Source organism: Mauremys reevesii, linkage group 1, assembly GCF_016161935.1.
Source record: "Mauremys reevesii isolate NIE-2019 linkage group 1, ASM1616193v1, whole genome shotgun sequence".
Lineage (NCBI taxonomy): Eukaryota > Metazoa > Chordata > Testudines > Geoemydidae > Mauremys > Mauremys reevesii.
Window position 1 is genome coordinate 21,255,375 of NC_052623.1, and position 15,079 is coordinate 21,270,453.

Sequence of the window (15,079 nt, forward strand, 5' to 3'; positions counted from 1 at the left end):
TACGCATGCAGATAGCTCAATTAACCTCAAAGATACAAGATACTGCAGGAAACTAATAATATTATCCATATTGTCTTCAACTTGATTATCTACGCTATAATGAAGTACCAGTTAATTGCTTTATGTCAGTGGTTCTCAGCCAAGGGTACGTGTACCCTTGGGAGTACGCAGAGGTCTTCCGGGGGAACATCAACTCATCTAAATATTTTCTTAGTTTTACAACAAGCTACATAAAAAGCACTAGTGAAGCCAGTACAAACTAACATTTCATAAGACAATGACTGGTTTATACTGCTCTATATATTACACACTGAAATCTAAGTACAATATTTATATTCCAATTGATTTATTTTATAATTATATGGTAAAAATGAGAAAGTAAGCAATTTTTCAGTAATAGTGTGCTGTGACACCTTTGTATTTTGGTGTCTGATTTTATAAGCGAATAATTTTCAAGTGAGGTGAAACTTGGGGATCTGCAACACAAATCAGACTCCTGAAAGGGGTACAGTAGTCCAGGAAGGTTGATAGCCCCTGCTTTATGTGAATGACTGCAACTAGTTTAACTACGTATGCATAGGAAATAGAAGATGAGCTTCAAAGCAACTATCTGCACCACCTATTCTTCCTCGGGGAAAAGTCCTGCTGTGACAAGTTGCTTATCAACTTGCTACAGGACAATAAAGGAAGCTTCAGGCCTGATCTTTTTCATCTCAGGTCTGCTTAAACTTTAACAGGGAAGTCTCCAGGTTTACCTTGGATTACCCTGGAATTCTCATGGAAGAACTTGAACAGACTCTACACTTGGACTGCCTATTGGACTATAACTCTTTAAACTGATTCCAGAAAGGCTTTTACAAATCAGTAGCCTCACCATCTCTGCTATGAAACTGACCTAAGGACTTTACATATATGTATACAGACCTTTTAACCACAGCAACTCTCCTCTTTCTTTTTCCTTTTATTATTAAGCCTTTAGTCTTTTAGTTACTAAAGGATTGGCATCTGCATGATTATTGGTAAAATCTGAAACTCATATTGACCCAGTGATAACTGTCCAGTCCTTTTGGATTGGTGGACCTCACATATGGTAAATCAGGTTTTCAATAAGCTCTCACTATATTAGACTTGGCTGTCTAGATAGGAGTCAAGGGCTGGAATGCTTAAAAGGGACTGTATTTGGCTTCTTGGTAACCAGTGTAGTATTACAGAAGTATAGAATAAAATGCCAGTTTGGGGGATTGTCCGCCCTAGTCCTTGCAGTCTTTCCTGAGTACAACATTCTCAGGGTGGCCCATCCAGGCACCCGGTCACAGTGCCTCATGATTATCCACTTCCATCGATGCTGATTTTTCTTGTTCCTATCTCTAGTATTTGTTGGTCACCATTTTCTGAATGGTTTCTAAGGTTATCAATACTGCCCTGTCAAGGTTGTTTAAAATGTCTGCTCTTGAAGTGAGGGAATATTTCTAATGCTCTGACTATGTAATCTTGCCAATGGTGAAGTATATGACAGACACTGTCTTAGGTCTTTCATTATATTTCGTATTCAATTAATTTCAGTCAAACAAAAATCTATGTTTAGCACTCATTGACCTTTCTTCTCAGAAAAATATTCAATTTTCCTGGTTTATGAACCCACTTAGGTGGCGCAGCCCCTGTGGATCATGAAATGCCTTTGCTTGCATTAATCAAATCCATGGGCATTTAAGCATTTCATTGTTTAACTAGCTATTGTTGTCAACTTTCTCATTAAAAGGAGATTCACTGAGGGGTAACTATTCATTGCTTGCTCCTATTGAGAATTAACGTGTCCATGAATACGTTTAGAGCAGTTGCTAGGCTAAGCTATAGCACTCTTGTAATGTTTTGGGGTTTTTTTTGACAGAAGAATCTTGGGAACCTCACTCGTTAGTGCTCTGCCAAATCTATTAGAAAACCAGAAAAATCAGAAAATTCCCGTGGAGAGTTGGTTATAATCTTCAGGGATTCCCTGAAAATTTGCACCTGCACTCTGTTGGGAAGATTTTAGGTCTAAGGCTACTCATTCTTTTTAGGTAGCCCAAAAAATGAAATAAACATACCCAAGTACAGGTCAAATACTGCCTATGACCAACTGCACAAGTCCTATTTCCATGCACTTGTTCCAAACATCTATATTGTGACACTGAAAGAGAAAGAATCCTTGCACAAATATTTCATCTAGCCCTTCCAGACCACATCTAACACATACAGTAGAACCTCAAGAGTTACGAACACCTTGGGAATGGAGGTTGTTTGTAACTCTGAAATGTTCGTAACTCTGAACAAAATATTATGGTGGTTCTTTCAAAAGTTTACAACTGAACATTGACTTAATACAGCTTTGAAACTTCACTATGCAGAAGAAAAAAGTTGCTTTCCCTTTATTTTTTTTTAGAACTTTACATTTAACACAGTACTATACTGTAGTTGGGTTTTTTTGGGTCTCTGCTGCTGCCTGATTGTGTACTTCTGGTTCCAAATGAGATGTGTGGTTAACTGGTCAGTTCGTAACTCTGATGTTCACAACTCTGAGGAGCTACTATACCTTGAATTTCTCTCATGGTTTGGGGATAGGTCTAGTAGGATCTTCTATTCCTATTCTCCCTAGAAACAGATCAATCAATATTAACTGACACTGCAGTCAAAGGAACTTAGCCTGACTTACATCTTTGTTTCAGGTAATTTCATGTCTTTTTTCTCTTCCACCTACTGAATGCAGGAAACACGTCCCTTCGACAGAAGGTTCTAGAGCAACTAGAATGTTTGCGAGTGATCAGTTTTCCATTTTAGGATGGCCCACCATTTTATAAGCATCCAATTTATCTGACTGATACTATACCTCTGCAGATGGTATTTGTTTTAAAAATGATTCTAGTCAATGAAAATGAGTAATCAAGTTAACTACTTAGGAAGTTTCAGAGGTGAGGGCAGAAGGACAGGGCAACTGTTATTTTACTCAGTGCACTAAAAAATAATCCATAAATGAAAGCTACTTTGATTACTTAAAAGCAAAAAATTTCTAAATCAGTTTTCACAATAGACCAAAAATAGTATGGGTGGACATGACTGATGTTTAAAGACTTTTGATATTTGCATGATAAAATTATTTCAGCAAAATCATCATTTGGTTTTGTACAATTCTTAAAATGCAGTACTGGCAAAGGATGATGGAGTAGCCACACTTTTTTGGTAAGCACAAAAATGAGGCCTGGTCTACACTAGGACTTTAATTCTTTTTTTATCAGCGTTAATTCTACTAAACCACAAAACACACCACACCAGGAGGCCATTTAACTAACTAGGCTCTTTTTTTTGATGGTGGTCCTCCCACCCGGCAGGTGAGTGGCGCTAAGGCGCGCTGGCTCTCGAATGAATTAGGCTGTGGATGCTATCTAACTTAGCAGCGCAGGGCTACTATCCCCACACACCACTCTGCACTCTGTTCTGACAGCAGTCCGAGCTTGATTCTTGGCCAGCCACACCAGCCACAAGAATTGAAAATTTGAATTCTTTTCCTTTCTGTCTTGGCTGGTTTGGATGACATGGCGGGCACATCGGGCTGCACCAGCAAGCATGCACAGCTCTCGCAGCAGAGCTCTCCAGAGTCCAGAATGGCAAGAAATCCCAGAATAGAAGAGCATGGAGGCATGGGAAGGAAGTCTGATCGATGTATGAGTGGGGCGTGTTGCTGTGTCTGTGCTGGCCAACAACGCGACAGCAAGGAGCAGAAGGACCTTAAGGTCTCTAAGACAAAGCATAGACGATGCGGATGATACAGCGGGATGCGAGCCAGTGACGCTGAAGGACCTAAGACACAAAAAGAAAGCGCAAGCGGGCCGGCAGGCGGCCCCCGGACATGCCGCCAGACATGCCAGCACATTCTAGCCATGGGCTGGCACATGTCTGCCAGTGCCCGGTGGAGTGCCCCACCAGTGACGGTGGTGTCCGAGGGACGGTCCTCCCTGTTCGCCTCCTCCTCCTCCCTGAGAGGAGAGGGAGGGGGGAGGGGAAGGTCTTTGGAGGACATCGAACTGACACCCCTCCAGCACTTCTCTTCAGGATCTCTTCATCCCTACCAACTCACCCGCCCCCACCTGACTCCCCCGAAACGGATCCGGACTCGATCAGGCGGGAAGTGCTACAACAAGGAAACACAAATTTTTATATATAGGGATATATATAAAAAAATAAATAAAAAATATATAAAAAATTAAATTTTTAAATATAAATAAAGCATAGCAACACTACACATACAGCAAAATGGGTGTCTCTATAGTCAGCTCAGTCTCAGAGAAAAAAAGGTCAAAGAAGGAGCCTCAGAGCAGGTGAGTTGCCTGTGGTTGGGTAGAGTTGTTTGTGTTCCGCGCTTCTTGAAGCTCCGCCACAGGGAGGCAATCCTCAGCCTCAGGATCGTATGGCGTATGGCTGCAGCGGCGTGGTCTGCATGCTGGCATCCGCTCTGGCCTGTGAGCATCCGCTCCATCCTCTGACCGTGCCTAGGCTGGTGATAATTAGTGTGATTAGGTGTAGATTAGTGTTGTGTAGTGTACTGTTTTACTTGTGCATACTTGCATTTTACTACCAGATTTTTTTAGATTTTAACAGAGTTTACTTTACAACAGAGACTTTAGAGTTTTACTTTGCATAAGAATGACCACAGAGCAGTGCAGCAGCACAGCCAAAGAAAGCAGGCACGATTTTTCCGTCTTTCCGGAGGAAAATCTTTCTGAGCGCCATTACTTCTGCTTTTGCAGTGCTTTTTCCAGCAGCAGCAGCACACAGCTAAGCACTAACTCTGTGGCAGGAGCTAGGTAAGTGGAAGGAGGCAGCTGTCTCTCTCCAGCGCTGTCTCTCTCTCAGCAGCGTCGCGCCAATAGGCGTATTCCGCGATCGCAGTTCAGATAGTTCCGAAATCTCACAGAGTTTGGTTGATCTCCTCTCTTGAGAACTTGAACTGTGTTCTTACTTGACTGCTGGCAACTTGTTTTTGTTTTACTGTTGCACAAATCATCTTCACACTCGAAATCTTTTATCCTTCACAGCCACCCATCCCTTTCGCGGACTGCCCTCGGCAGAGGCGGGCTCAAAAGACAGATTAATGGAGAAGAAGGAAAACAGGAGCCACTGCAGAGCGGCAGGCAGGAGGCAGAGGCGGAGAGCCAGAGCAGACAGCCAGAGACAGGACACAGCAGAGCAGAGCAGAGGCAGCGGCAGGATAAGCAGCGGGGCGAGAGCGCAGGCTGCTTACTCTAGCAGAGGACAACGCGAGGAGCAAGGCGCCGTAGATGTTCTGCAGGACCGCTGCAGAGCAGGAGAGAGAGCCCTCCAGCTGCAGCAGGAGAGCTGCCCTGCAGTGTCCCCTCCACCGCCCTCCACCCAAAGACCCCCTGTCCTGGGCCAAGGCCGGAGGGGACTGAGGGGCAACCGCAACGATAATGACAACACAAATGAACTCAGACATACCTCTTGCAAAATTTTTTACAACATCACCAAACACAGCATCAACCAGTCCCAACACCAAGTTCTACTTTAACTAGCACATGTACTGTTAACTGTTTACTGTCTGTTGTTTTGATTGTTTTCTGGTTTTCTGTTCTTTCTGTTCTACTCTTTTCTTTTCTGTCGCATTAGGCAGTGCCATCACACACTGCATAGCCCCACAGTGCAGGGTCACAGACAGGCTGCACAGGTCAACAGGCTGGGCACACTCGTGACAGTCACTGTGCACCGCATGCTTGGTGTGGTGTCCTTGCACAGTCTTGCCTGCAGCCAGGTCCCCCTTTGCCTGCCAGAATTCCCAAGCACTGCACTCCCGGTGCACATCAGCCTCCTTGGTGCCTGAGCCCCTCAAAGAAGACCTCATCCAGGGAGATCATCTCCCCCTTCCCTCACCCCCCCCCCCACCCCCCCACCCTTCCCCCCTCACCCCCCCCACCCAAACCCCAACCCCCCACCCTTCACACCCCCCCACCCTTCAGTGCACAAAACCAGCACACCATGCACAGATTTATTATCATGAATGCAAAGACCAATGCTTCCATCAACGAAAGAATTAGAGAAAAACAAAGAAAGAGTTTGATTTCCCAAAATTACTAAAACATGGGAAAATTTTAACATGATCAAAAATTTAAATCAAAAATCATGGTTTATGATCAGGCTGCTATAAAATCCTCCTGGCCCTTCAAGTGGACAGTCACAGCTGCGCTCCTTGCTATCACCTCTCCTCCCTGGTCATAGGCTCTTGACTAGGGCCAGCTCTCAGCATTGCAGAGCACTGGCAGATAACAAACAGCTACCAGGCGATTCTGATCAGGCGATTCACAGCACCACCAAAAGGCAGCCGCCTTTTCCTATTCGGGTTGCCAGCTTTGCATCGTGCCAGGTCCGCCATCTCCCCACTCTTCTCCTACAAGCCACTTCAGCACCACCATTGCATCCCATTCAGCCGAGCCAGAAGAGTTCCTTTTCAGTGTCCAGGGAGGGAGCCGGTAGTTGAAGAGTTCCTCCAGGGTGCGGGCGAGCCTTGTCCCGGGTTCAAGAGATCACATATTCGCATCTGGCCAGGTTCCCTGAGTTTGTGGTAAGAAACCTGCTGAGCCTCTACACAGAACAGACCAGACTGAAACCTACACGCAGCCAGCGTTTTCTAGCCCCTGCCCAACCTGCCCTTTGGCACTGCCAGTAGCCCCCTGCCCCACACACAGCTTGCCCATTGAAAAAAAACCCTTATGGTCCACCACAGCTTGCAGCACCATTGAAAAGTAGCCCTAGGATAGTGATGCCCTGGACATTTGGGTGCCACCCAGGATTGGGATGTGAGTCCTGGCATCGACCTGGACTGGATTGAGAATCCCATTAGCTCGTTGGTTGCCATATGATTGCGTGGGCGCTCGGGAGCCACACAGCAATCCCCAGTGTATAGTTTCTTGACTACAAGTAATCACAGCAAGCGTGCTGTCTGGTGGGCAAGGCCCAGGCCTGCTCGCATTTTGCAGACCGCACTGGTTCTGCAGCTTCGCATCCTTGTGTGCTGGCGCTCCAGGCAGCAGCAGCAGCTGGGGCTCAGAGTGCACACAGCCTCACACACAGTCTGCATCCTGCACAGTGTCATGTCCTCCAGACAGCAGCAGAGCTGCAGCCACCCAGCATTGCAGTTGTCCCCTCTCCTGCCCAAACCACCACCTTGACCACCATAGACTTCCACCACCTCAGCAGTCTCCACCCGGGCTCGCTGCTTTCTGAGCACCATGTGCCACTCTCACCACCCTCACGCGGCCCTCCCACTCCTGCCCTCTCCTCTGACTGATGGCTGTACGATGTCTGAGGTCTGGCGCCACTCGCGGCCACCGAGTGCAGCGATGAGTGTGCTGGGTGCCATACTGCGCGATGTGAGAGCGGCGTTGCTGTACAGAAACAGAAGAGGCGCGACAAGATTTCCATTTGCTCCGCCGGTGCGGGCGAAAGCATTCAGGGGGAACGTGACGGAGCCTGGAACATTTTCCATTTTTTCCGCCGATGAGATGGAAATTCCAATGTGCAAATGGCAGGGAAGAGAGAACATTCCAATTTGCATTGGATACACCCCACAATGGCAATGGGCGAAGTTGGTGGATGAAGAAATGGTATGTGAGAGTTCGAATTTGTATACACAGTCAACACTGATACAACACATTAGATGTTTTTAAATGTTTGTGTTTGCTTTCAGTCCTAGTCAGTTTCACGATTGGCAACTGAAGCGATATATCACAGCTCAGAAGTGGACAACCATAAATAGGGACAGAGTGGGCAAGAAAGATAGAAACAGAGCCAGAATCTACCGGAAGGGACAACAGGCCCAACAACAAAATGAACACAAAGTTGTTGAACTTTAAAAGCCATCTAACAGAACAAGGATGACAGAGGCAAGGCGAAGAGACAGGACATGAACAGGGTGACTGTCTCAACTTCTGGAGCCACTGTTTCTTAACCAACTTCTTCCCCCACACAAACGTTTAAGGTTGCAGTGAACACTGCTGTGCACAAGGTACCAAACTCACAAGCCAGGGGAATGTGTGCGAAAATGTTGGTAAGAAGTTATTTTGCCAAATCAATTTTGAAACTCTATCTGCTATCCAGAGTGTCTCCTAATGGTAATGTTGGAAGGGATAATTCTTAGAGATTTTTAAACCAGTCAATGAAGTTTCAAATAAGGCTTTTCTTGTACTTTCAGTAATCTCTTCTTTTCTGTCTTTAGTGAAAATGACTTGTTAAGAACCACATCAGAATTCACTGCAAAAACATGGCAGAACAGTGTATTGCAATGGCAAATCTAATAAGAGTCAAATTTATAAACTGTGTCAGGCTCACTATTTTTTGTGCGCCTTAACTCAGGTACTTAGACCTTCCCAGAGCTATCTTTCTGCTTCCACATGCCTCATGTGCTGTTCCTGGACGCAATGTTTTTTCCAATTTAAGCAGCATGGTCTCTGGGAGCTAAGTTTCTCTTTCCTTGTGTGTACCTCTCCTGTTTTCTATCTTCTTGCTTTTTCTTCCTCAAATATGAAATTCTCTCCCTACTTGCTTCCTATCCTCACCTTTACTATTCCTCCACATCATTTTGTAAGCCTCCTCTTTATCTTATTCTTCAGAGCATAAGAAAAGGCTATACTGAGTCAGACCAATGATCTATCTATAACAAGGGTTCTCAAACTCGGGGTGGGGACTCAATGGGTCACGAGGTTATTACATGGGGGGTCGCAAGCTGTCAGCCTCCATCCCAAACCCCGCTTTGCCTCCAGCATTTATAATGGTGTTAAATATATTAAAGTGTTTTTAATTTATAAGGGGGGGGGGCTGTCACACTCAGAGGCTTGCTATGTGAAAGGGGTCACCAGTACAAAAGTTTGAGAACCACTGATCTATAAGAACACATTGCTCTTACTATATTCCAGCCAGGTTCTTGCAATGGTGCCAATCACTATAGTATTAGAGCACCTCCTAAAAGAGGATCACTAGAGTCACAACAGGCCAATGGCTGATAATCTAATTTTCCTCCCTACTCCACATGAAGTAGCCAAGGCTATGTTTTCAGGGGGCCATTATTATCCATTATCCAGCATCTGTAAAGAACCCAAGAGGACCTATAAGATGCAGACCAATTTGAAAAATTAGAGGCAGTCTCCTGCACAGAATGGTAAATTGATAGTGGATGCTAGGTCTTACAAGTATTTCACTATGCCCATCAACATCCCATCTCTTTCCCTGGTTGAGCTTCAGTCAACTGCCTATCATGCAGCCATTTATCTCAGCTAAATACTATCCACACCAATTTAGATAAAGATGACGCCCTGGATATCATCTGAACATTACTGGTATTTGAGACAATGGTCTCTCACAGCTTCCTCCACCCCCAGTAAATGCACGTAGATGTTAACAAGAATGGGAGAAGAGCATGATGCCGTGTAGGACTCCACAGATGAGTGTTCTGGAGGTAGAGGAGCAGTCGCTAATCACCGCTTTGCATATCCTGGAAAATAAAAATAAAAAAAATGGAGCCATATCAGAGCTTTCTCGTCAACCCCTGGAATAACTCTGGGTGAGACAGCAGTACACCATACAAATACATATCCATAAATGAGAATGAATTTCCTCCTCTTATATTTTTAGACCAAAAAAATTCTAGTTTCCCCTCTCACCTTAGCTGACACAAGTCAGAACTACAACAAGCTGTGAGAGAGGGCGTGTTTATAGTTGTGGCCAGTGTTTTTTTCTTCCATTTGGTGAGAATGTAGGAAGTGTCATAAGAATTCAGACCTGTAGTCCATCTAGTCCAGTATCTTTGTCTCTGTCCATGGCCTGCCCAGATACTTCAGATGAAGGTGCAAGAAACCCCACAGGAAATGTGGAATAACCTGTCACTTGATTAATATCTAGTCCTCCTAACTGTGAACAGTTATATACAGGCCTAAGCCAGTCTCTATGTATATCACTAATTTAAGTATTTTTATTGTAATTCTGGATATTCGTTAGCCAAATGACCAACATTCCCTTTAAAACTTGCTACGTTCTTGGCTTCAATTATATCCTATGGCAATGAATTCTATAGTCTAATTATGCATTTTGTGAAAAAGTATTTCCTTCTATCAAGTTTGAATTAACCACCTTTCAGTTGCATTAAATGTCCTCATTATTTTATTATGGAAACAGGAAGAACACAAGTTCCTAATACACGTTCCTAATGCCACACATTTTTGTATACATTTGTCTCCTCTCTAAAATAAACAATGCCAGTATTTTCAATTTCTCTTAATGAGAGCTTTTTCCATGTCCTTAATTATTTTAATCACTCATCTTTTAACGGGGAAGAGGGTGCAGGGCCACATAGGAACAGAGGGGTAATGAATGGGGGTGGAGGGACACATATGGATAGGGGGTGCAAGGACACATGGGGACAAGAGCAGATGTGCCTGACTGAATGGGAGAAGCTAGGGGTCAGCCAGGGTCTGCATGGGGGAAGCGCCCTAACAATTCCTCCCCGCCCTCCAAAAAACTTGTTCCATACTTTTCCCACTCATACACAACAACCCTCCAAGTTCACACCCAGACTCCTTTCCAGCAATTACTTCCCTCTCCCTCAGCTCCTCCATTATCCAACTCCCCTAAGCCTTTGCACTGCATCCGAGGGGTGCAAGAAATACCGTTCTGTACTGTAGTTTACATAAATTACTACTCAAAGTTCTGTATTAATATGACTAGTAAGGAATCTTTTTTGTTGTCTGTATTGTTACAGACATACTTGCTGACAGGTATTTTTAAATAAATGACCAAAAATAATTGAAACTGGTGATTATATTGTGTTATTCTGACAAGTAAAATATGCAGAAGTTTACAGCATTCGAAAATATTGTGAAAAGAATTAATTTTTGTTGCATAATATTTCGGTTTTGGGGACAGAATTTCCCCAGGAGTAATTACTTGCATTTACAACAACACATTTACAGTGTGTTTCTCCATTCACCTACCTTGCTGAAGTTCCTCTCTGGACTTATCTAACCTGAATAATTCATCTGCAATTTTTTTCTACCTGACTGCACATCCACCTTTTCCAAAATGTTAATAAATACTGTAGACACTAGACTTAGTTAACCTTCTGCCATGATGAAAATTGGTTTCCTATCTTTTTTATCTAAACCACCACTTTGGCCTCCCACCCTGTGACTGTATCATTTCTTTAGTAGCCTTTTACTAATGACTTGTCAAAAGTCTTTTGAAATTCAAAGTAAATTGTGTTGAGCAGTTTTCTTTTATTCACATTCAACAAATTCTAATAGATAGCAGCATATGGTTTTTCTTTGAATAAAGGATTAGACTTTATATTTCAGATGTTTTATTATTCTATTTTAAATTATGATTACACCAATTTACCCAGTACAGATGTAAAGCTTTCTATAAATCCCTTGTATCACCGCTAGATTTTTTTTTAAAATATAGGTATAACATTCACTATTTTCCAATTCTTTGGTATAGTATCAGTTTTTAATGAAAGACTGCACATTTTATTAGCATCTCATCCATTTCATTCTTAAACTCCTACAGAACACTTGGATGGATACCATCAGGGCCTAGTGACATTGCTTTTTAAAATTGTTTGTCCCAGCACAGCCACTTTTAATCCATCAGTCCGATAGTACATCGCTTCATTACCAGAAAAGAGCAGGTTTGAGATAGGTATCTTCCTAACATCCTCTGTGGTGAAGCCTGATGCAAAGAAGTTATTTAACCTCTCAGCAATATCTTTACCTTAATTGCTCCCTTTAAACCTGGTAATCCAACAGAACCACCAATTCTTTCCAGGCTTCCTGCTTCTAATATACATAAAGAATTTGTTTTTACATCTTCGTATTTGCTGTTCAAAAATCCATCTTAGGCCTCCTAGTTTCCACTCTTACATACTGTGTGCTGTAATTTATGCTCTCACTTATTTGCTTCACAAAAGTTAATTTTCCAAATTTTGGAGGATTTCTGCTTGACTCAAATAACCTCACAAATTTAGCCATTTACCCATGCTGGTTCCCTTTTTGTTCAGAGGTATGCATGCTTCCTGAGACTACTACTGTTTTCTTAAGCAGGATACATGTCACAACTAAGGATTTTGTTTCCTTTACTTTTTACTGTAGACCCTTTAAGGTACTCTTCTTCTTGAGAGCTCCCTTTCTAAAAGTTCAGGATTACGGTGTCAGTGTTTGGTACCTTAACTTCCTCATGGATGTTGAACCTAATTATATTATGGTTATGATAGTTAGCAGCTCAGCTACTGTTATTTAACATTAAGGGCTTGCCTACACATGAACGTTATTTTGGATTATTTTCCCCCATTTTAACTCATCGGGAATAATTCTCAGTGCAGCAGATCCACACTGCTTTGCTATGCCAGCTAACATGCCCTCAATTTTGAATCTGTGCATCCACACAGCACTGCATGTTTTCAATGTAAGCATACAATATTCTGGGCAGACATCACATGGTGCAACATTCCACTGCTGCTAGGCTCTGTGTATTCTGTGATTTTATTTTTTGTGGAGCATTGTGGGATACTTGCCAGAAGCCAATGAAATTATGGGACTAGAATCAAACTAAAATTCCTATGATTCCCTTTGTATCATCCCCTCATTCATCTGGCTTTTCAGAGCCGGTGCCATTTTCAAAACACTACCAGATATCAGAGGGAACACTGCTGAGTGCCACAATCCTGGTAGTCATTAATACGAACAGGCTGATGCACATGTATATTGGCAGTCATGCTGCTGGATATCTTTGAATGACTTGGAAAAAGCCATGGCAGGGCTGTGGTGATACTGGCAGAGAAGGCAGAGCCTGAAATAATCTAATTGTTACATGAACTTTTTCTGGAATGGCTTCTCTTGGTAGAGCACCATTTCTGGGCATGGCCAGCTAGCACTGACTGGTGGGACGAGACAGTTATGCAGACCCAGGATGACCAGCAGTAGAACTTTGGATGACATAGGACACTTTCCTAGAGTCTGTGCAGAACCTGGAAATGCAGTGACAGAACATCTATACGAAGGTTCCCCCGAGCATGGAAAAAGCACACACTCATTGCTATCAGGAAGCTCACCATTGACAACTGCTACCAGCCCATTCTTTGCCTGTCATACCAGCCTTCAGAGTTAGTCAACAGAAAGAGGTATTTCTCTGTGGTGCTGCAAGACCTGGTTGAACATGGTGGAAGGTTTGCCACCTGGCTCTTTAGAAACTCAGATCTGTTTTTTGCAATGGGAAATACATTTTTTCCTCCAAAACCACTGTGAACACTAATGGCATTGTGACTTCCTACTGTCATTCTGGAGACCTTTGCTACCCTGGCTTATAAAGCCTTTTACTGTGCATTTGGATAGGAGAAAGGTTCTGTCTAACTATACCGAGTAGCTGCAGAGGAACAGTGAAGCATGCATTTGAAAGATTGAAGGGGAAGGTGGAAGTGCATCATGACAAGGCTGCAGGCTGTTGAGCAATATTTGCCCTGTGATAGGTACTTTCTGCATCTGCACAACATCTGAGAGAGCAAGAAGAGAACCCCTCCAAAGGGTGGGAGGCAGAGATGGAGACTTTCTGACCATTATGAACCACCAGAGAGGCTGAGTAGGTCAGAGACACACCGTGCTACTACTATAAGGCCTGGGCAGAGTGGTGAAAAATGTACATACCTTTGTGCAAGGGTTTTATTATGCTTCATACATGCATTTTATGAAATTAACAGTTGTAAATTATGAAATCCTTAATGATCATACAGTGAAACCATAAAACCAACAGAAGTGCTAAGCACACAAGTTTGTGCTGATGAGGTCACAATCACGTGTAGGTAGGGAAATGGGTCAAAACTGTTCTATGTTTTGGTGTATGAGACAGCGAGCAAAGGACCTGTTCCCTGCAGTAGGGGAAGGGAAGGGGTGTCCAGCATACAGTAATCTCAAGCAGGTGCAGGACAAAGCTAGGTTCAAGGGATGGCCATGAACACAGTACCACTATGCTCTTCACCAGGGCTATCTGCCTCTGCATCATTTCCTCCAGTATCTGTGCCCGCATATCCTTTTCTTTGTCAGAGTCTAAGGTCAGAAAGGACCACTAGATCATCCAGTCTGACCTCCGTATATCAAGGCCTACACCACCACTCACCACCCGCACACTAACCCAACAACTGAAATGAGACCAAAGTACTACAACCCACAAGAGACCAGATTATGATGTGCCTCAAGAAGAGAAGAGGAAGAACTGAAATGCACTATCTTAAGAAAGATAATCCTGGCAAGTGACCCGAACCCACATGCTGCAGAGGAAGGTGAAAAAACCCAAGTTCACTGCCGATCTAAGCTGGGGGGAAATTCCTTCCTGACCACATATATGGCAATCAGTTAGCTCCTGAGCTTGTGAGCAAGAACTAGCCAGCCAAGCACCCAAGAGAAAGACTGTTCAGTGCCATCTCAGAAGCCCCCCACTTCAGTGTTCCATCTCCAGCCATGACTATATTCTGATGCTTCAGAGGAAGGAGGTTAAAAAAAAAAAAACCCTTCCAGAATAAGTGGGGGGCAGGGGAGGGGGAAAATCCCTTCCTGACCCCTGCCGGTGGCCAGTTGAAATCCTGCAGCATGAGCTTTAGAAACACATGACATAAACCAGGAGTGAGCCCCAGGATGGTTACGCTCAGCCCTCATCATCATAAACAACCCAGAAATTTCATAGATTATTATTAGGGTTGGAAGGGACCGCAAGAGATCATCCAATCCAACCCCCTGCTCAAAGCAGGACCAATCCCCAAATGGCCCCCTCAAGGATTGAACTCACAACCCTGGGTTTAGCAGGCCAATGCTCAAACCACTGAGCTATCCCTCCTCCCTTGTCCAGCTATCAAAATTAACTAAGTTTTTTGCCTCCCGCAACGCCTATTGGGAAGCTGTTCTAGAACTTCACCCCTCTGATGGGTAGATACCTTCTTCTAATCTCCAGTTAGAATTTGTCCATGGCCAGTTTATATTCATTTGTTCTTGTGCCGACATTGTCC

General features: G+C 43.7%; 1 protein-coding gene across 5 annotated transcripts in view; it reads right to left on the reverse strand.

The window, feature by feature from the left end:
- Positions 1–15,079, reverse strand: part of RSF1 (remodeling and spacing factor 1) — a 125,502-nt gene that overhangs the window by 95,103 nt on the left and 15,320 nt on the right. Inside the window, exon 1 of one of the 5 annotated variants that reach the window (XM_039503934.1) lies at positions 8,371–8,389. The exons of the other annotated variants lie outside the window; for them this stretch is intronic. The gene's annotated coding sequence lies outside the window, so the exon portion shown is untranslated. Of the gene's footprint in view, positions 1–8,370; positions 8,390–15,079 lie in introns of those variants that run through there. 5 annotated transcript variants of the gene reach the window in all.